Genomic DNA, 23,439 nt, shown 5'->3' on the forward strand with positions numbered 1-23,439 from the left:
TCTCTGGTAAGGCCCGTCTTGGGATCTGAATCCTCCTGACTTGGTTGAAGATTGAGACTTACGCCCTAAGAATTTGGTAGGGTTGGAACTGAAGCTCCACTGGAAGGTGGGAGTTTCCATTTTTATTCTCTAGGGAGGCTGTGGACTGCAGGTTCGTGATTTTCGCTTCTCCCTGAGGTTTTGCTTATCTTACCTTTAGAGTTTGCAGCCTTCTCCTCATTTGAAATTTGGTCCAAGAGAAAGTGTCATCTTTAAAACTGGCCACATTCTGAAACTCAGTTCAATTGACAAATCTAAACTTTCTTCTTTAGTGCCTGAAATTCCTCCCCTTATGTATTTTTGGTCATTTAGAAGGAAAATCTAAATTATGGGCTCTTGTGCTTCTATTTCTGGCTTTTTTGTTTGTTTGTTTTGAGACGGAGTTTTGCTCTTGTTGCCCAGGCTGGAGTGCAATGGCGCGATCTCAGCTCACCGCAACCTCCACCTCCTGGGTTCAGGCAATTCTCCTGCCTCAGCCTCCTGAGTAGCTGGGATTACAGGCACGCGCCACTATGCCCAGCTAATTTTTTGTGTTTTTAGTAGAGAGGGGTTTCACCATGTTGACCAGGATGGTCTCGATCTCTTGACCTCGTGATCTACCCGCCTCGGCTTCCCAAAGTGCTGGGATTACAGGCTTGAGCCACCGCACCCGGCCCTGGCTCTTGTGCTTCTAAAGGAGAGATCCATTAACAGAAACGGCAGCTGTATTCATGTGCATACTCATGGTGCCACCTTCTGTCATATCGAGAAAATTGTCTCACTTAACCCATGAAGACCCCAGACTACGATAGCTAAGATGGGGTACCTTGAAAATACCTAACTTAGTTTATGCACTGAACAGGAAAAAGCTGGATCTAAAATTTAAAAACTGAGAGCTATTTTTCAATGATACTTAGGAGCTTCTAAAAGAAGTTCTGATGAAGTAATTTCTTTGCAAGAAGAAAACGAGGTTATCTGAAATTATTTCTTTTTGTTTGTTTGTTTTGAGACAGAATCTTGCTCTGTTACCCAGGCTGGAGTGCATTGGTGCGATCTTGGCTCACTGCAATCTCCGCCTCCCGGGTTCAAATGATTCTTCTGCTTCAGCCTCCCAAGTAGCTGGGATTACAGGCGTCCCCTACCTTGCCCAGCTAGTTTTTTTTTTTTTTTTTTGAGACACAGTTTCACTCTCAGGCTTGAGTGCAATCTTGGCTCACTGCAACCTCCGCCTCCGGAGTTGAAGTGATTCTCCTGCCTCAGCCTCCCAGTAACTGGGATTATAGATACCTGCCACCACGCCTGGCTAATTTTTTGTGTTTTTAGTAGAGACAGGTTTTCATCATGCTGGCCAGGCTGGTCTCGAACTCCTGACCTCAGGAGATCTGCCTGCCTTGGCCTCCCAAAGTGCTAGGATTACAGGCATGAGCCAGCGTGTCTGGCCAGTCCTGTTTGTTTTTCATTTTTATTTTTAGAGACAGGGTCTTGCTCTGTCACTCAGGCTGGAGTGGTGCAGTGGTCCTATCATAGTTCAATGTAACCTTGAACTTCTGGGCTCAAGCAGTCCTCCTGCCTCCACCTCCCAAGTAGCTAGGACTACAGGTGGGCACCACCATGCCTAGCTAATTTGTTAATTTTTATTTTTGTAAAGATAGAATTTTGCTGTGGTGGCCAGGCTGGTCTTGAACTCATGGCCTCAATCCTTCTGCCTCAACCTCCTAAACTGCTGGGATTATAGGTGTGAGCGATTGCAGCTGGCCATGTTTATTTTAAGTTGTTTGTGTGACTCTTGACCTTTTAGGGAGCACATTTTTTTGTTCATCCTTTTCCCTTCCATGAACTGCTTTTGATTTCTGTAGTTTCTGTCTGTGGGCCTGCAGGGCTTCTGGATCTTTATGTGTATCTGCTCCGCTGAGAAGCCCAGGTCCTAGAAAATATGGCTGGACGGAAATTAGGATTGGACTGCTTGTGTAGCTAGCAAGATTTTCTTTCTTTCTTTCTCTCTCTCTCTCTCTTTCTTTCTCCCTCTCTCCCTCCCTTACTTCCTTCCTTTTCTCGCTCTCTCTTTCTCTCTTTCTTTTGACAGAGTGTTGCTCTTGTCACCCAGGCTGGAGTGCAATGGCACAGTCTAAGCTCACTGCCACCTCCACCTCCCGAGTTCAATCAGTTCTCCTGCTGCAGCGTCCTGAGTAGCTAGGGTTACAAGTACCAGCACGCCAGGCTAATTTTTTTATTTTTAGTAGAGATGGGGTTTCACCGTGTTGCCCAGGCTGGTCTGGAACTCCTGACCTCAAGTCATCCACCTGCCTTGGCCTCCCAAAGTGCTGGGATTACAGGCATCAGCCGCTGTGCCTGACCATAAATGGTTTTTAGGGGATTCAGTGGGCTTGGATATCGTCTGGTCAGACTTGCAGCCAGAGGCTGAATGACCTTTAATCAAAATTTCTAATCTTGTAGCTAATTTGTTAGTCTTACAAAGGCAAACTGGTTCCTAGGCGAGAAGGGGATCTTTATGGGAAAGGACTATTATCAATTTTGTTTCAGAGTCAAACTATAAACTAAATTCCTTCCCAGGGTTAGTCGGGCCAGTGCCCAGCAATGAACAGACAGCTTAAAGGTTAGAAGGTGGAGTTGGTTAGGTCTGATCTCTTTCACTGTCACAGTTTCTTCAGTTATAATTTTTGCAAAGGCGGTTTCACATTCCTCTTTCTCCTGTGCGGGTGCTTCCTCTGTTCCTCCTGCCCTTGGATATCAGACTCCAGGTTCTTTGGTCTTTGGACTCTTGGACCTACACCAGTGGTTTGCCTGGGACTCTTGGGCTTTCGGCCACAGACTGAAGGCTGTGCTGTTGGTTTCCCTACTTCTGAGGTTTTGGACCCGCCTGAGCCACTCCTGGCTTCTTTCTTCCTCAACTTGCAGACAGCCTGTCATGGGACTTGGCCCTGTGATGGCGTGAGCCAGTTCTCCCTAATAAACTCCCTTTCATACACCCATCTATCCTACTAGTTCTGGCCCTCTGGAGAACCTGATGAATGCAGACCCTTGTGCAACTTCTTGCTTTCTAGCGTTTAGCTGGCTCTATTGAAACTCCGAAAGCAAATTTACATAAAGGAAATCTCCATTTGTAAGGGCGTCCCCTCCCTACACCCAAACCACTAGAAAGTGAAGGTGGGGAAGACACTGGCTTGCAGTTGCCCTCACAAACGGTAGTCTTTGGAGACACTTTTCCTGGCAGTCTCGCCTTGACTAGGCTTTACCTACACCCTTCTTCCTTGGTCTGAGTTTAACTCTGTGCTTTTGAGATGTGAATTTGTTCGACTTTGTTTCACCTGAGTCATCCCTTTAGAAGTGCACATTTAGTGGTGGGGCATGGGGGCTCACGCCTGTAATCCCAGCACTTTGGGAGGCTGAGGCAGGCGATCACTTGAGGTCAGGAGTTTGAGACCAGCCTGACCAACATGGAGAAACCCCGTCACTACTAAAAAATACAAAATTAGCCGGGTGTGGTAACACATGTCTGTAATCCCAGCTACTTGGGAGGCTGAAGCAGGAGAATTGCTTGAATCCAGGAGGTGGAGGTTGCAGTGAGCCGAGATCGTGCCATTGTACTCCAGCTGGGGCAACAAGAATGCAACTCTGTCTCAAAAAAGAAAAAAAAAAAAAAGAAGTGCACATTTAGTGTTGCCTAGCTAACGGCTGCTTGGAGATCATGTAAAAAGGGGACATAAAAGCGATCTGAGAGTGTAATCAGGCTGAGTGTAATGCTAAAGGCTACTTTACAAATTAGTTGGTCCAACTACAATTTATCTTCAGTAGAAATGGGGAATTTGAGAGAAAATTCTTTATAGAAGCTATAATATCTGCTTCTGTCTCTGTCTATATATGTGTCATTTCACTACCAAAATATATGAAAAAGCTATAATTAATTGGCTTCAAGAAGGGACCACTTACATATTTTACAGAAAATAGAAATTAACTCAAATGCCTTTTCATTAATATCACTTGGGTCAATTTTTGGTAAATAAAAGTGTTTAATATTGTTGATTTATCTTCTGAGTTATCAAGAAATATATGTGTATTTAATTTTAAGGTTTTTGATTTTATGATACTTGCCTCATATACAGTAATGTAAAGATAGTTAATAGAAAAATAAACTTGAAGGCTGGGTGTGGTGGCTCACGCCTGTAATCCTGGCACTTTGGGAGGCTGAGGCAGGTGGGTCACTTGAGGTTAGGAGATTGAGACTGGCCTGGCTAACATGGTGAAACCCCATCTCTATGTTATATGTAAATTTTCAGTGCCGCAAAATAAATAGCACTCCAATGTAAATTTCCTCAGCAACGCAATTTACTTCTATACAAGGGTGTGTCTCACAGATGGAGCAATGATAAGCACACACCTGGACAAGGGAGGGAAAGGAGTTCTTACCTCTGATGCAGGTAGCCCCTACTGCTGTGTCGTTCCCCTATTGGCTAGGGTTAGACTGTGCAGTCTAAGAATTCCCACTGGCTATTTTAAAGAGAGCAGGGGTATGAGCTGGAGTGGTGGGGTGGGTAGTTTGATGGGAAGGATGGTTACGGGACAGGTCAGAGCAGGTGACCAGGGGTGACTCAGGTCAAAGCAGGTGACCAGGGCAGGTGACTGGAGCAGGTGAATGGGATGAGTCAGGATGGAGGGGGGGACCAGGGGAACAGATGTGAGCTACTGATTAGAACCGGTGGAAAAGGTTGTTTACTGAAACTACAAGGAAGTTAAACTTTAAAATGGAGAATTAAAGAGTAAGAGAGCTGAACATACTGACACGCTGATTCTTTGAAGAGAAACTTGGAGTTCACTATATCTAACATCTATTAAAAACACAGAAAATTAGCTGGGTATGGTGGAGGGCACCTGTAATTCCATGATCTCAGCTCACTGCAACCTCTGCCTCCTGGGTTCAAGTGATTCTCTGGCCTCAGCTTCTGAGTAGCTGGGATTACAGGTGCACACCACCATGCCTGGTTAATTTCTGTATTTCTGGTAGTGACAGGGGTTTCACCATGTTGGCCAGGCTGGTCTCGAACTCCTGACTTCAGGTGATCTGCCCACCTCAGCCTCCCAAAGTGCTGGGATTACAGGCGTGAACCACCATGCCCAGCCAAGTGACATGTCTTTTCATAAATAAAGATGAAAAGTGAGTCATGATTAATTTTTTTCTTTTGTGTGAGAGAGAACTTTGTACGGTCCGAATGATAAGGGGGAAAGAAAGGAGGTTTTCGGCCTAGGGTAGAAGGCTAAAATGAACAAAGGAGGTCTAAGGACGCGGTGCAGTGACCTGTGATCCCAGCACTTTGGGAGGCCGAGGCGGGTGGATCACCTGAGGTCAGGAGCTCGAGGCCAGCCTGGCCAACATGGTGAAACCCTGTTTCTGCTAAAAATACAAAAACTGGCTGGGCGTGGTGGTGGGGGGTGCCCATAGTCCCAGCTACTTGGGAGGCTGAGGCAGGAGAATCACTTGAACCCGGGAGGCAGAGATTACAGTGAGCTGAAATTGTGCCATTGCATTCCAGCCTGGGCAACAGAGGGAGACTCCATCTCAAGGAAAAAAAAAAAAAGAGAGAGAGAAAAGACAAATAGTGGTTTATAATCAGCTACAGTCCAAAATTTGTCTTTCCTTCAAGGAAATTCATGGAAAGAATACTGACAAGCGCTCTTGAATACAGGTTTCTAATAACTTTGGAGATCATACCAGTGGACTAGGTAAAAACTTCCAGAACGCTAATGAAAAACTGATGCATTCATGAAGATTGCTAACCCAGCATCAAGCATTACAATAATTAATTACACTGGACTGAGCTGATAGACGGAAATTATTTTAATAACTTTTTTGTTTCAACAATGCTAACTCTTTTGTTTGTTTGTTTTCAAGAGTCAAGAAATTTTTTTTTTTTTTTTGAGATGGAGATTTGCTCTTGTTGCTCAGGCTGGAGTGCAGTGGTGCCATCTTGGCTCACTGCAACCTCTGCCTCCCAAGTTCTAGTTATTATTCTGCCTCAGCCTCCTGAATAACTGGGATTACAGGCGTGTGCCACCATGACTGGCTAATTTTTTTGTATTTTTAGTAGAGACAGGGTTTCACTATGTTGGCCAGGCTGGTCTTGAACTCCTGACCTCAGGTGATCTGCCTGCCTTGGCCTCCCAAAGTACTGGGATTACAGGCATGAGCCACCATGCCTGGCCAAAAACTTAAAAAAAAAAAAATCTGTTTAGAGCTTATAGCAACTGGGTAAAGTATTTTTTTATGAGCAAAATTGAAGCATTGACCTTTCTTTCTACCTGATTTCTCCAAAAGCAGAAACTATTAATGAGTATTCTTAATTTACTGTAATATAGTTATTTGCATAATTTTAGTAAAATAAATTTTTCCCTTGTTAACAGGACACAATTGAAGACACTGGATATTCTACCAAGGCTTTGCCTGGAGTGGCGTACCTTCAGATATGACCAGACTGGTTTGAGGAATTGAGGTTGGCTTTACAGAGCCAATACAAAGCTAGTTGGAAAGATGGCCGTGTACCTTGTCTATACAGTTCCCTTACAAGGTTCCTGGCCTCGAGGTAAGTAAATAATTTCCCTTTCTGATAGGCCCAGGAACCTCAGAATATTCTGGGGCCTTGAGAGAAGAGGAACTCACCCAGTTGATGCAGGTTTTACAAGCACAATCTGGTGATGAATCAATCTTTGGCTTTTCAAACCCTCAAGGCTTTAAAAAGTCTAACCTGAAATTCTCTATGCAAATTCCTCAAAGCCAACTTGAAAAGAACCTTTACGGTCAATCACGATTCTTGTTCCACTTTATACGAATAATGAGTCTGAGTATATGCTAAAACTTATTTTACAAGTAACTTGGTCCCACTAAGATTTATTTTTGGTAGAAATAGGGAGTTGGAGAGAGAAAAATTAAGTTTCAGAAGAAAAATGTTGTATACCTACTGTTAGATTCCAGCCTGATGATTGTTTCTGAGTTTCTATTATTTTCCTACAGTCCTTAATTATTTCCTGGCTACAAGTCTTTAAAGAAGGGCTGGGTTTTAATTTCTTTTATGATGTTTTTAGTTTATTCATAAATTGAATTTTCTTTTCTGTTCAGGCATACACATTTCTTTTCAATTATAATTCTTATGTGTATTATATTTCTACTACGTATCTTTTATTTTTTTGTTTTTCGTTTTTGTTTTGAGATGGAGTTTTGCTCTTGTTGCCCAAGCTGGAGTGCAATGGTGCGATCTTGGCTCACTGCAACCTCCGCCTTCCTGGTTCAAATGATTATCTTGCCTCAGCCTCCCAAGTAGCTGGGATTACAGGTGCCCACCACCATGCCCAGCTAATTTCTTATATTTTTAGTAGAGACAGGGTTTCACCATGTTGGCCAGGCTGGTCTCGAACTCCTGGTCTCAGGTGATCCACCTGCCTCTGCCTCCCAAAGTGCTGGGATTACAAGTGTGAGCCACCACTCCTGGCCATATCTCTTATTGTTTTGCTTCTCTTAAGAAAACCAGATTCATGGTGTTCTGAAGACTAGAGATGATTCAGCAGGCAACAGCAGCTGTATAAATTGATGACTGAGGTCTCAGTTTGCCACCCTGCGATGCCTTCCCAATTTGGCTTTTGGCTTTCTTCAGATTCCTCACTGAGAGGCATCCATCCCCAACATACTTTGGATATTTGTCCTCACCCAAATCTGATAATGAAATATAATCCCCAGCATTGGAGGTGGGGCCTGGTGGGAGGTGATGGATCAAAGGTGTGGGTTTCTCATGAACGGCTTAGCAGTGTCCCTTTGGTGCTATCCTCATGACAGTGAGTGAGTCCTCATGAGATCTGGTTATTTAAAAGTGTGTGGCACCTCACCTGCCACTCTCTCGCCCTTTCTCATGTTCCTGCTTTCCGTTGGTGACATGCCTGCTCCCCCTTTACCTTCTGCCCTGATTGTCAGCCTCCTAAGGCCTCCCTAGAAGCTGAGCAGATGCCAGCACCAGGCTTCCTGTAAAGCCTGCGGAACCATGTGCCAATTGAGCCTTTTTTCTTATACATTACCCAATCCCAGGTATTTCTTATTTTTGTTTATTTGTTAGTTTATTTATTTTTCTTTTTCTACCTTTAATAAATGTTAGTTGAGTAAGTCAGTATAAATCAATGACCATGAAATCATGTGAGCAATCATCAGAGTATCTGATTTCTGAAAAGATGCAACAAAAAGTTTTCATTGTAAATGGACAATTTATAATGGTATAAATGTATGGCTCACAGCGTGATGCCGTAAATTGTAGACATAATGTGGAGTAATTAAATCAAGCTAGTTAACATACCCAGTGCTTCAAATACATTTCTGTGATGAGAATATCAATTTTGTAATGTATAATATATACTAGTACATTGTTGAGTGTATGCACCACACTGTACAACAGAACTCAAAAAAAGTACAAAACATAATCTTCCTGTCTGAGATTTTGTGCCCTTTGACTGTCATTAAATTTTTTTTTGAGACAGTCTCACTGTCACCCAGGCTGGAATGCAGTGGTACAGTCTTGGCTCACCGCAACCTCTGCCTCCGCGACTCAAGTGACCGTCCCTCCTCAGCCTCCCCAGTAGCTGGGATCACAGGCACATGACGCCACACCCAGCTAATTTTTTCTGCATTTTCAGTAGAGATGGTTTTTTGCCATGTTCTCCAGTCTAGTCTCAAACTCCTGACCTCAGGTGATCTGCCCACCTCATCCTCCCAAAGTGCTGGGACCACAAGTGCGAGCCACAGTGCCTGGCTTAAAATTTTTATGAGACAAAATATCAATTTCATAACAGCATCAAAAAGTGAGCAGGCCAGGCACACTGGCCCACACCTGCAATCCCAGCACCTTGGGAGGCCGAGGCATATTTTTCTGTACTAAAAATACAAAAAATTATCTGGGTGTGGTGGTGGATGCCTGTAATCCCAGCCACTCAGGAGGCTGAGGCAGGAGAATCGCTTGAACCCTGACCTCGTGATCCATCCGCTGCGGCCTCCCAAAGTGCTGGGATTACAGGCGTGAGCCACTGGCACCCAGACATGGATTCTTCTTTTCTTTAAGTTTTAATCTGTGCTTCTCTTGAAGCCCATGATGTCTGAGACGAAGCATTCGCTCCATGGTCACATACTTCCTTGTTTTCTTTTGCTTTCTGAAGGTCACGCCACACTCTCATTTCTTCCGATATTTATTTGTTTTCATGTGAGATAGGTTCTTACTCTGTTACCCAGGCTAGATCATGGCTCACTGCAGCCTTGTCCTCCTAAGGCTCAGGTGATTCTGCTTCCTCAGCCTCCCAAGTAGCCGAGACCACAGGCATGCACTACCACGCCTGGCCAATTTTTTTGGATTTTTAGTACCGATGAGGTTTCACCATGTTGTCCAGGCTGGTCTCGAACACCTGACCTCAAGTGATCCACCCACCTCAGCCTCCCAAAGTACTGAGATGACAGGCGTGAGCCACCGCGCCCAGCCGGGAGTGTGGGACTTCCGTCACGCCCCACTCACCTTCACCTCCTGTGCTCATGCCAGAGTCAGTTGTCTGGAGACACTGTTGCTCCTGACAGGCCGCTTCACTCATTATCTTGATGTTCACGTGGAATTTGTGATACAAAGAACAATGCACAGCTGATCAATAGCTTCTGCTAGTTTAATATAAATTCTTGGGAGCAACTTAGGGACTGCCTCTTCTTTTTCCCCTACAAATCTGCTTGTCTATCCTGGACAACATAGTGAGACCCTATCTTTATAAAAAATTAAAAAAAATTAGCCAGGCATAGTGGCATGTGCCTGTGGTCCCAGCTGCTGAGGCAGGCTGAGGAGAGAGGATTGCTTGAGCCTGGGAGGTTGAGGCTGCAGTTAGCTGTGACCACACCATGACAATCCAGACTAGGTGACAGTGAGACCCTGTCTCAAAAAAAAAAGAAGACCCACTCACCGCTTCTCATTGGAGCATCTGTTCAGGGCAACTTGAATTAGGCTCCCAGGTGGGCACCCTTAAGCTTTGGGGTTGAATAAACTTCATACTTAATGATATTTTCTAAATCTCATTATTTACAGTTGAGAATTCATACTTCCCTTTATCTGTTCATCCATATATCTCTCCTTTCACCCACCTATCCACCCATCTATCCATCCACCCATTTGTCTATTAATCCATCCATCCATCCTTCCATCCATCCACCCACTCACTCATTCATCCATCTGTCCTTTCACCCACCCATTTATTCATCCATCTGTCCATACACTGAGTCATCCATCCTTCCATCTATCTCTCCATGTGTCCATCTGTCCTTTCATCCACCCACCCATCCATCCATCCATCCTTCCATCCATCTACCCACTCACTCATTCATCCATCTGTCCTTTCACCCACCCATTTATTCATCAGTCTGTCCATACACTGAGTCATCCATCCTTCCATCTATCTATACATTTGTCCATCTGTCCTTTCATCCACCCACCCATCCATCCATCCATCTGTCCATCTGTCGATCTGTCTGTCCGTCCATCCACCCACTCATCCAGTCATCCATTCATCCATCTATCTTTTCACCCACCCATTTATTCATCCATCCATCCATCCATCCATCCATCCATTTGTCCACCTGTCCTTTCATCCACCATCCATGCATCCATCCATGCATCCATCCATCCATTCATTCTATCTTATATTTCGGGGGGCATGTCTGATGTGTCAGACACTGTTGCAGGTGCACAGGCACAAATTCGGAAGACAGATCTCCACTTAGAAGTCTGGCAGACACCTCAGCTCAACATATCTCCAGCTGACTTCATTTTGTCCTCCTCCTCCCATCTGTTGACCTTCTGTTCAAGCATTCCATGAATGCCCGTCTTCCACAGCCTACGCGCACCTGGGCCGCCCTTAGTTGTTCGACTCACATCCATTCCAGTTCCTTGACTTCTCTCAATCATGTCTGCTCCTCTTCCTCCTCTTGGCCATTCCTGGTGTACCTGGACCACCACAGCAGTATCTATGCTGCTTCCTCCTTTTCTAGGTCACCATTTGTCCCTCTGCCAGAGGGCTCTGTGGAAAATGCAGATTCCATCCTGCTATTTCTTCCTGGGAACTCTCCATGGCTCCCAGTCTCCAGAGTGTGCTGGGCAACCTTCAGCTCCTGGTCCTGGGAGCCTCCCACCTGTGCACAGTATGTGCTTCCCGGGCCCATGGCCACTCCCTTCTTCCCAGCACTCCAGCTTTGCCCTTGAGACCTCTTCGGAGTCATCTCCCTCCTGGATGCTCAGTGCATTTTGGGTTCTCACAGCCTTCCCTCCTTACCTGTAAGGGTGGAACAGAACTGGATCTGATACCCTGCTTTGCCACTTCCTGCTTTGTGACCGTGGTTATGAAGTTCTCTGGACTCAGGGTTTCCACTGGCTAATAGGATCTGCCTTGGAGGAGTGGATGAAGCTTGGCACTCAGTGGGTGCCCATGAGGCACCATAAACTGCCCTTGTTGAATGAGGCTGTAATGCAGTGTTGACATCTCTCTCCTACCAGACTGGGGCTGCTTAGGGCTCCAGTTCTGTCTTTTCATCCTGATTCCATGAGGAACACATCACAGGCCCTTATCAGCAATTCCAAAATGCAAAACGCTGTGAAAATGGAAAGGCTTTTCTCCCCCTGTAAATTTGGTGTCAATATTTGCTTCAGAAGCTGACCCGAACTGAGGTGTTGGCAGCATCTCGACACTCCTGATACAGGCACCTCTGCTGGTCGCTGACATTGTGTGGGTTTTAATTTTTAAAATGCCCTTGGCCTTTTGTGATCTTGGTTTAATTGCACTATGAATTCATACAAAAAGGGTCACATGTACCCGTTGCTCACTGTGGGAGGGACACATAGAAACACTTTCTTTGAGGCTGGGTGCAGTGGCTCATGCCTATAATCCCAGCAGTTTGGGAGGCTAAGGCAGGCAGATAACCTGAGGTCAGGAGTTCAAAACCAGCATGACCAACATAGTGAAACCCCATCTCTATTAAAAATACAAAATTAGCCAAGCGTGGTGGCACATGCCTGTAATCCCAGCTATTCACGGGACTGAGGCAGGAGAATTGCTTTAACCCAGGAGGCAGAGGTTGTGGTAAACTGAGGTTGCAGCATTGCACTCCAGCCTAGGCAACGAGAGTGAAACTCCATCTCAAAAGAGAAAAAAAAAAAAAAAAAGAAAGACAGACTCTGTTTGTCTATAGTGCAGAAAGTGTCAGTGATGTTGGGAAGACCCCATGACTTAGAAAATCAAAAGACAACCAGTTGGGCTGTGCACGGTGTCTCATGCTTATAATCCTAGCACTTTGGGAGGCCGAGGTGGGAGGATTGCTTGAGATCAAAAGTTCAAGATGAACCTGGCCAACATAGCAAGACCCCCTCGTGTTAGAAAAAAAAAAAAGAAAGACAAACAGTTGAAGGTTTACAATAATTGTGATTAATTGTGATTATCAAGAGCCATTGAAATATGGAAAACCCGGGGCCAGTGGTGCATGGCGTTGGGAGGGAGATCTTGACCAGGAATGGATGGAATGTCGTTGGCAATGCAGAAGCCACCATATGCCAAGGAGTGGTTTGTTGGTTATGAAAGCCGGAATATAGCAGGAAGAACTGAGCTTTAAAGGTAAACATGAATATTCAGGAAGTGTCTTGGTGTGAAACAGTCTGCATAGCTGCGGTGGAAAAACTTCTGATCAGGAAACAGCTGAAAATTACATTGATGGGTTTGCACCCTATGAAGACCTTAGTCTCAGCCAGGCACGGTGGCCCACGCCTGTAATCCCAGCACTTTGGGAGGCCAAGGCAGGTGGATTGCTTGAGCCCAGGAGTTCAAGACCAGTCTGGCCAACATGGCAAAACCCCATCTCTACAAGAAATACAGGAATTAGCCAAGCACGGCGGTGCATGCCTGTAGTCCCAGCTACTCTGGAGGCTGAGGTAGGAGGATCACTGAGCCCAGGGAGGTTGAGGCTGCAGAGAGCTAAGATGGTGCCACTGCACTCCAGCCTGGGTGACAGAGAGAGACCCTGTCTCAAAAACAAAAAACAACAAAACCTAGTCAGAACAAGTATCAGGCCTCATGAGTCAGGCAGCTCCACCTGTGCTCCCTTCTAGACAGGCGGGATGGTTGAGGAGTGTCACAACGGGCATCCAGGAGGGGATGCACGGGATGAAGCTGGCCAAAGCTAGTTGTGTTGGAAAAAGCCACTGGTGTGGACAGTGTATGCTAGTACACAAAGGAACATTTACTGGGGACTGAGACATGTTTCTGCGTGGTTTAATAATCCCTTCGCACCTGTGCCAGGAAGTCACTGCAGATAAGCTGGTCTGGAAGGAAAACGAACATTTTGTTATTTCTGCACCGCTGCTCCACACATTCCCTTCCTGCATGTCTTCTGAAAATCAATGTTTCTGACATTTAGTTTTCACCGATTTGTGAAGGGAGTTTTACACTCCAATAAGAGTGAATAGAAATGCTTCTTTGGGGGAAGGGGGAATCCTGCCATTAACAGACACGGCTTCCTGATGAAGTTCCCTCCAAGACCGCCATTCGCACAGTCGCAAATGCTCGGATGGTGTGGACAGCTCTCCTACGTGCGCTTGGTTGACTGTGAACTTTGAAAATTTGAGACAGGTCTCAGGTCATTTAGAAAGTATTTTGTCAAGGTTGATGATGCACACCCATGACACAGTCTCAGGAGGTCCTGATGACATGTACCCGAGGCAGTCAGAGCACAGCTCGGTTGTATACATTTTAAGGAGACCTGAGATGAACGTTGGTTTTGGTCAGGAAAGCTGGGAAAACTTGAAGCAAAAGCGGGACTCAAAGCAGGAGGGGCTTCCAGGTCTTGGGCAGGAAAGAGACAAGTGGTCGGTTTCTTTTGAGTTTCTGATTAGCCTTTCCAAAGGTGGCAATCAGGTTTGCATTGATCTCAGGGAGCACAGGGGAAACTTGGAGCAGAATGGGAGTTAGGTGTGCTTTAGGCAGTTCCCAGCTTGACATTTCCCCTCAGCTCAGTGATTTTTGGGAGCTCAAGATATTTTCCTTTCACAACTGCATGAGCACTTTCACCTAAAACCATTTTTTTTTTTTTGAGATAGTCTCGATCTGTTGCCCATGCTGGAGTACATTGGCACGATCTCAGCTCCCTGCAACCTCCACCTCCCGGGTTCAAGTGATTCTCCTGCCTCAGCCCCCCCAAGTAGCTGAGATTACAGGTGTGTCTGGCTAGTTTGTATTTTTAGTAGAGGCGGGGGTTTCACCATGTTGGCCAGGATGGTCTCGAACTCCTGACCTGAAGTGATCCACCTGCTTCATCCTCCCAAAGTGCTGGGGTTATGGGCGTGAGCCACTGAGTCCCGCCCTAAAGCAATTCTTGAAACCAAACCTGGAGATAAAGCCCATCCTATGGCAGAAGTTGATAGCAAACCGATTATTTTTAATTTTTATTTTTTCAGACAGAGTTTTGCTCTTGTTGCCCAGGCTGGAGTGCAATGGCACAATCTCAGTTTACCACAACTGCTGCCTCCTGGGTTCAAGTTACTCTCCTGTCTCAGCCTCCCAAGTAGCTGGGATTACAGGCATATGTCACCATGCTTGGCTAATTTTTTAAATTTTTAGTAGAGATGGGCTTTCTCCATGTCGGTCAGGCTGGTCTCAAACTCCTGACCTAAGATGATCTGCTCGCCTTGGCTTCCCAAAGTGCTGGGATTACAGGCATGAGCCACCACACCTGGCTGCAAACTGCGTTATTTACCCTCAAACTTTATCAGGCAACAGAGGAAGTCGGGAGAAAGTCGCAGAGAACCAATGCTGCCATTGAAATGGGGCACCGCTTCTGTCTGCCTTGCATGATGGAGAGATTGCTAGAATGGGCTGAATACCAGTGAGAATGGGAGGGGAAAGGTGAGGAAGATGTGGACCCTGGGGAGCCCCCACAGAACATCTGGCAGTAATCTGTGGGCTAATTTCTGGCTTCAGGGACATTTGTCAGTGAGCAGGAGAATCCCTGAATTAGAGAGATGCTTAGACATGGCCCTGGTGATTTGGGAGGAGGTGCCGAGAAGCCCATTGATGGGGTGTGGCCTCAGGACTTCAGAGACTCTTCAACCCGTGCTTCAGTGTGGCCTCCAACCCCATGACCTCAGCAAGGCATCACTGCTGGGCCCCCTTTCCCAAGACCCCCAAGCAGCTAGACATAGGCTGGCTCATTGCATGGATCCATGCAGGTGTCAGCCTAAAATAATCAAAAGGGCCGGAACCTAGTTGAAGGAGAGTTCATTCAAGTGCAAAGTTTAAGTACAGCCACCCAGGAAGCACGGATTCCAAAGAATGGAAGTTCGGGACCACGCGCATAGAAAGTTTAGGGAAGCTTACCGGGATTTCTTTCTTTGGATGACCAAGATTTTAATTAATTAATTTATTTATTTATTTTTGAGATAGAGTCTTGCTCTTTCACCAGGCTGGAGTGCAATGGCCCCATCTCAGCTCACTTGCTTACCAGAATATTTCAGCATCCATCTATCTTCCTTCCTTCCTTCCTTCCTTCCTTCCTTCCTTCCTTCCTTCCTTCCTTCCTTCCTCTCTCTTTTTTCTTTCTTTCTCTCTCTCTTTCCCTTTCTTTCTTGTTGAGACAGAGTCTCGCTCTGTTGCCCAGGCTTGAGTGCAGTGGTGCGATCTCGGCTCGCTGCAACCTCCGCCTCCTGGGTTCAAGTAATTCTCCCAGCCTGAGTAGCTGGGATTACAGGTACACTCCACCACACCTAGCTATTTTCTTTTTTATATTTTTAGTAGAGAAGGGGTTTTATTATGTTAGCAGGATGGTCTCAGTCTCCTGACCTCATGATCCGCCCACCTCAGCCTCCCAAAGTGCTGGGATTACAGGCGTGAGCCTCCATGCCTGGGCCCTCAACATCTTTCTATATAAGGCTTTAATGCATAGTTACAATGGTCTGATGAGTCGAGGTGGTCTTTTTCTTTCAAGAAAGGGATATTTGGCTGGGCTCAGTGGCTCATACCTGTAATCCCAGCACTTTGGGAGGACAAGGCGGGTGGATCACCTGGGGTCAGGAATTCAAGACCAGCGTGGCCAACATGGTGAAACCTTGTCTCTACCAAAAATACAAAAATTATCCAGGCGTGGTGGCATGCACCTGTAAGCCCAGCTCCTCAGGAGGCTGAGGCAGGAGAATTGCTTGAACCCGGGAGGCAGAGGTTGGGCAGAGGTTGCAGTGAGCAGAGGTCACTCCATTGCACTCCAGCCTAGGCGACAGAGCCAGACTCCATCTCAAAAAAAAAAAAAAAGGCGTTTCTAACCTTCCACACGAAAGATGCAACAGTTGTGAGGCCTTTGTGCGCTCTGGTCTGAGCTGCGTGCAGGGCAACAAAGGAGGCAGCTCATCTGTAACAAAAGTCAGGGATGGGAAGGAGGAGGTCTGGTCTCTGGGAGGCTGAGGCAGGAGGATTACTTAAGCTCAGGAGTGTTTTTTTTTTTTGAGATTGAGTCTCACTTTGTTGCCCAGACTAGAGTGCAATGGCATGATCTCTGCTCACTGTAATCTCCGCCTCCTGGGTTCAAGCGATTCTCCTGCCTCAGCCTCCTGAGTAGCTGGGATTACAGGTGCCCACCACCACGCCTGACTAATTTTTTTTTTTCTTTTTTTTTGAGATGGAGTTTCGCTCTTGTTACCCAGGCTGGAGTGCAATGGCGCGATCTCGGCTCACCACAACCTCCGCCTCCTGGGTTCAGGCAATTCTCCTGCCTCAGCCTCCCGAGTAGCTGGGATTACAGGCATGCGCCACCGTGCCCAGTTAATTTTTAAAATATTTTTAGTAGAGACAGGGTTTCACCATGTTGACCAGGATGGTCTCGATCTCTTGACCTCGTGATCCACCCGCCTCAGCCTCCCAAAGTGCTGGGATTACAGGCATAAGTCACCGTACCTGGCTGAGCTCAGGAGTTTCAATCCAGCCTGGACAACACAGCAAGACCCTGTCTCAAAAATAAAGAAAATATTATACTATGACTTTGCAGCTCTTCATGTCTCTGCTGCTCATATCCAGAACAAGGACCCTGGCGAAGAGAGCGAGGCCGCAGTGTAAGAAGCAGAATTTGCACATCTGGACTGACTCAGTCTCCAGGGCTTCGCTTGCCCTTTGGCTTAATACATTTAGAGGGTCCGGAAATTTTATTTGCTTTTACATAGACTTTTTTTTTTTTTTAACACAGACATTTAGCTTCACTTGAACCTGAATGTGTTTGAAGCTTTACTGAATGTTTTCCTTGGGAGTAAGAAGTACTAGAAAATTCATGGTATGTGATTATCTTGCTATTTCATGAACTACTTTTTACCACATAAATCAGCTGGAAGCAAGCTGTAATACTGTTAATGGGATATTTGTTCTACTTAGTGTGATGAATTTGGCTGCAGCAATATCAGCATACTTGCCTTTGAGGTCCTGCCTCAGACCCCTGATGGGGGCTCTGCAGTCTCTAGTACTTGCTTTCATTTGTTTATTCAGCTCTAAGTGGTTTGTTTGCAAAAATAGACTTAGTTTTCCCTTCACTGTTTCCATGCACCTTAGAAATAGGACTTTGCAGCGGGTCGTGGTCACACACACCTGCAGTCCCAGCTACTTGTGAGGCTGAGGTGGGGGTATGGCAGGCCAGGTCTCAGTAATGCAGGCTTCCGTAACAACTATTTTAGTACTGACTGAGTGGTTAAGTTAAATATTAAAAGCTGAAAGAGCCAGTGCCCTTATACAAAGACTGGAATGTAACACAAGCCCACCAAGACTTTCGCCCAGGCCTTTCCTGGCTTTAAAGCATGACGAGGTAACAAAGGAATTCTTCACAGGACCCGTTTTACTGGGGGTCTGAAGAAACTCCCCAGGCCTCCACAAACAAGCCTTAAAGGGACACCCAAACCTCCATGACTTAGTGGGAAGCCAGGTAAGGATAATCACCCCAGCACCTGGACACATTTAGATTAATTAAATTTACTGAGGCTCCAGAGGAAGATCTTCAGGACTCAGACCTTAGTTATAGATGAGAAGTTAACCACTTAGTCTTGAGATGAATGCACACCTACACAGACATGGAGCTGAGAAGGTGTACAAGCTCTGGAAAACCTAATTTTGAGTTGGTCTGGTGATAATTTCCAGACCTTCTCTCTGTAACTCTTTACAGAAATAAAAAGTCCTTTCTCTCCGAGTTCATCTGCATCTTGTTATTGGGCCACGAAAATAAACAGCCTGCCCCTTGGTTTGGTCTGGCCTGCGAGCCAGGAGGCTGCTGGGATGGTGTTGCATGCGGCAGCCAGCAGGTTGCTAGGAGACTGTTTTCAAGAGGATCCTAGCAGCTGCCCGTGAGATTTCCCCGGGGACCCTCCCGAGGGCGGTCCCTTTCACTTCTGGGAAGAATGGAGATCAGGATTGAATGGAGAATGAGTGAGCCGGATGGTATGCCGGCAGCCTAGTTTTCCTATCTGGGCTTGTTAAGCCGTTTGTCTGTACTGCCAAGGCAAGCAGTAGGGTTCGCTCACACAGCTGCTTTGCATTTTGGTTGAGATCAGGCTTTGAGCTGGTTTTGAGTCCGTTCTGCCTGAGCTCACTCCCTCTTGTGTTTGTCCACTCGTTTGTGTATCTGTCTTGTCCATTTTGATACCGTGTAAACTTGAAAATGGGAGGTATTGGGTCCATTCCTGCTGAGAGGCCTCTGGGAAGGAAAAAGATTTTTTTTAGGAGCTCGGTGGTTGAGAGCTTAATTAAAAGCTAACACCCAATATGTGGCTATGTAGGTGTGCATGTGTGCGTATTTGTATTTAAAAGGCCTTCGTGTTTTTGTTTTTGTTTATTTGTCTCCTAGGACCTTGCCTTTTTGAGCAAAAGGTTTTTTTCTTCTCAGCTGAATGAATTCTGTTTTCTTCATTGGTATCTATTGCAATGGAAGCTGCTCTGGGGTCTTTAAGAAAAAGTATGGTTTAGACACTTATTTCGTGTCTTCGGGAAGAAAGAATTTTAGTGAACTGTAAAAACATCACATGATCTAACCTCATAATAATTCTCCCTCTTTGAAAACCCAGGATTCAGTGTGGGCTCTGCCCAGAGCGCAAAGACCCAGTGAAAAGAGGTGGTCAGTATTGAAACAAAGTCTCCTTACACGGCCCAATGATGGAGTTCTGTGATTTTATGTTTCATCTGGCATCCATCTTCGATCTCCATCCAGCACTGCCAGACCTTTTCTTCCTGTACATTGAGATGTAAATCTTGCCATCTGATTTATCACCTAAGAGTTGTTTCCTTCAATATGCAGATTTAGGGCTACTTACCTGACAACTGCCAGAGTAATAAACCAGGTTATCAAGAGCTTGAAAGTCTGAGATAGGAAAAAAGGAGATCTCGTAAATCTATAAAATATACTTCTCTTGGCATGACTAGTATGTCTGTGTATTTATGTGTTGTGTATACCATGTTTCACTACTGAAAATATGTAAAAGAGCTCTAATTATTGGCTCAAAGAAAAATAAAAGGCCTTAAATACTTTTTAAGGAAAAAAGAGACTAGTCAAATGCTTTTTCAAGTTCACATGACTAAAGTAAAATCTTTAAGAAATAAGCTAGCTTGAAAACTATCAGTAAAGTAATATTAGAAATGTCTTAAGAATTGCCAGGGTACATTTTTTTGTGCACTTATTTATTTATGTAATTAATTAACTCATTATTATTTTTTTGAGACAGGGTCTTGCTCTGTCTACCATTCTGGAGTTCAGTGGCAGGCTCTTGGATCACTGCCGTCTCCGCCTCCCAGGTTCAAGTGATTCCTCCTGTCTCAGGTCCTGAGTAGCTGGAACTACAGGGGCCCATCACCACACCCTGCTAATTTTTGTATTTTTAGCAGAGACAGGGTTTCACCGTGTTAGCTAGGCTAGTCTCAAACTCCTGACCGCAAGTGATCTGCCTGCCTCGGCCTCCCAAAGTGCTGGGATTACAGGCATGAGCCACCACATCCAGCCTGTTTCCATTTATTGGTCAAGCCATTTCATACTTATCTCTTCCAAATAAGATGAAATGTCAAAATTTGGCATAGAAGCTATGAAACTATAAACTCAGACCAAAACAGAATGATCTTTGCTGGTGTAATTTTTCATATACATTAATACTGGTTTAATGAAGATGGCTCCGTCTTGAATTACTTAGTATAATCTCATGGCCTTAGGTACTCTCTGGCTCACAGATATGAAGGAGGTTTGTTCTGGGAAAGGACTGCTACTGTCTTTGTTTCAAAGCTAAACTATAAACTAAGTTAACAAACAAGAGCAGCTTGGAGGTTAGAAGTGAGGTGGAGTCAGATCCTTTTCACTGTCTCAGTTATAATTTGGCAGTTATAACTTTAAATGATGACTATTGCAGTTTTCATAAATTAGGTAAATGATTAAAATAAATAATTAGGTAAATGTAATGGGCTAAATATTCATAAAACGCTTGTCATAATTTATAATCTAAAGTTAAATTAAAAAATAGATATTTCATTATTTGGACATTTTTCTTTGTCTTTTCTTTTTTTTTGAGACGGAGTTTCGCTCTTGTTACCCAGGCTGGAGTGCAATGGCGCGATCTCGACTCACTGCAACCTCCGCCTCCTGGGTTCAGGCCATTCTCCTGCCTCAGCCTCCTGAGTAGCTGGGATTACAGGCACGCGCCACCATGCCCAGCTAATTTTTTGTATTTTTAGTAGAGACGGGGTTTCACCATGTTGACAAGAATGGTCTCGATCTCTTGACCTCGTGATTCACGCGCCTCGGCCTCCCAAAGTGCTGGGATTACAGGCATGAGCCACTGCGCCCGGGCTGGACATTTTTCAATAAAAATATAGGAAAACGTTCTTTCTAAAAATTGTGTCCTTTTAAAAGTGTAAATGATTTTTGTCTAATTTAAAGCTTATTTAAAGGTTACATATAAAACAAGGTAAAAGAAATAGGAAATAAGAGATGTAAAGAAAGTTATAAAAGTAGGATTGGGTGCGGTGGCTCAACCCTGTAATCCCAGCACTTTTCGGAGGCTGAGGTGGGTGGATCACCTGAGGTCAGTAGTTTGAGACCAGCCTGACCAACATGGTGAAACCCTATCTCTACTAAATACAAAAAATTAGCCGGGCGTGGTGGTGCATGCCTGTAATCCCAGCTACTTGGGAGTCTGAAGCTGGAGAATTGCCTGAACTCAGGAGGTGGAGGTTGCAGTGAGCTGAGATTGCACCGTCACGCTCCAGCCTGGGCAATAAGAGCAAAACGCTGTCGCCATAAAGAAAAAAAAAGTTATGAAAATGAAAACAGTTTTAAAGATTATTAGTAAAATAAAATTGTCTTCAAAAATGTAAACATTTGGTCTAAATTACGCAGGTCAAATATTGGGTTTGCCTGGTTATGTATACACCTGTGCAACAACCCTGCATGACCTGCATGTGTTCCCCGGAACCTAAAGTAAGAAAAGTACTGGGTTTGCTAAATGTTTTAGGTCATAAACTGCTTGTCTGACCTAAAAATTGTTCAATTTATTTTGGAGCAGTAGGTTCTAGATAAGGCCTAAGGACATGTGAAATTAGCCATGCTCCCTAGCTATGCAAAAGGTGTTAAAGAAGAAAGATTTTATACAAGAAAGGATCTTGTATGGTGAATTCTTATCCTAAAGTAAAGTGACTGTTTGTTTAAAAAGCGGGCTGTTGGCTGGGCGCAGTGGCTCACGCCTATGATCCCAACACTCTGGGAGGCTGAAGCGGGTGGATCACTTGAGGTCACAAATTCAAAACCAGCCTGATTAACATGGTGAAACCCCATCTCTACTGAAAACACAAAGTTAGCTGGGCATAGTTAGCATGTGCCTGTAATCCCAGCTACTTGGGAGGCTGAGGTAGGAGAATAGCTTGAACCTGGGAATCAGAGGTTTCAGTGAGCTGAGATCGTGCTATTGTACTTTAGCCTAGACAACAAGAGCGAAACTCCATCTCAAAAAAAAAGAGGGGTGTTTTGGACAAGTCAGAAAGTCCACACATGTTGTGGATCGTCTGTGTTAGTCATGAAAGAATTTATACGAAGGAATTATGTAAAAGTGTGCAATTTAAAGATGATTAGGCCTTCTAAATGCTTCATAAAATGCCACCATGACTCTTAACTATACAGCTTCCCTGCTTCACAGCTAGGTAAGGCCTGGGACTCATGGAGTTAGATGCTGGAAACAGTCAGACCTTATCTGCACTTCTGTCTAGGTTCTAGGCTCCACACCTAGTACATAATTAAAATCCTAAACTCACCAAAATTCTCACCAAAGATGTAAGAATCAACAGGGTAACATGTATTTGAAACTACTGAAGAACAGTTTTACATGCAAGGAGTGTAAGGAAAGTAGAATATATCTTTGCTAAAAAGATTATAAGAAGGCATGGGAATGTAGGTTTCTACCTAATTAAAAGGTTAAACGATTGGCTGGGAGTGGTGGCTTACATCTGTAATCCCAGCACTTTGGGAGGCTGAGATGGTCAGATCACCTTAGGTCAGAATTTTGAGACCAGCCTGGCAAACATGGTGAAACCTCATCTCTGCTAAAAATACAAAAATTAGTTGAGTGTGGTGCTGCGTGCCAGTAATCTCAGTAATCTCAGGTACTCAGGAGGCTGAGACAGGAGAATCGCTTGAACCCAGTAAGTGGAGGTTGCAGTGAGCCAAGACTGCACTACTGCACTCCAGCCTGGGTGACAGAGTGATACTCTGTCTCAAGAGAAATAAATAAATAAAATAAAAGGTTAAAGGATTATTTTAAGTTGGATGAAATAAAGCTGAAGGTTTAAACAAATTGTGGAAGGTTTATGAGAAAATTAATTGTAAATGAAGTTTTGTGTGTGAACATATTGGCTAAGTTAAAGGGGTATCATCCAGTGTTTCTGTAAATTGAGCATTAAAATAAAAGCAGAATGGGTTTCTCTTAGAGCACTAACCTGCTTTTTAACAAAAATTATAAAGGGCTCTGAAAGGTTTATGACAATCTTACCTTATGGTCAAACATTGAAATGGAGTAAATATGTCTATTAGGTTTTATTTTATTTTTTATTTATTTATTTTTGAGACGGAGTTTTGCTCTTGTTCCCCTGGCTGGAGTGCAATGGCGCGATCTCGGCTCACCTCCACCTCCTGGGTTCAGGCAATTCTCCTGCCTCAGCCTCCCGAGTAGCAGGGATTACAGGTGCGCGCCACCGTGCCCAGCTAATTTTTTGTATTTTTAGTGGAGACGGGGTTTCACCATGTTGACCAGGATGGTCTCGATCTCTTGACCTCGTGATCCACCTGCCTTGGCCTCCCAAAGTGCTGGAATTACAGGCTTGAGC

At 44.8% G+C, this 23,439-nt stretch overlaps 1 long non-coding RNA gene across 1 annotated transcript in view; it reads left to right on the top strand.

The window, feature by feature from the left end:
* LOC118149863 (uncharacterized) overlaps positions 1–23,439 on the top strand; it is a 32,390-nt gene that overhangs the window by 3,346 nt on the left and 5,605 nt on the right. The window contains exon 2 of the long non-coding RNA XR_013530703.1: positions 6,433–6,611. This is a non-coding gene — a long non-coding RNA (uncharacterized LOC118149863). The remainder of the gene's footprint in view (positions 1–6,432; positions 6,612–23,439) is intronic.

The sequence above is a fragment of the Callithrix jacchus genome, chromosome 21 (genome assembly GCF_049354715.1).
Source record: "Callithrix jacchus isolate 240 chromosome 21, calJac240_pri, whole genome shotgun sequence".
Taxonomy (NCBI): domain Eukaryota; kingdom Metazoa; phylum Chordata; class Mammalia; order Primates; family Cebidae; genus Callithrix; species Callithrix jacchus.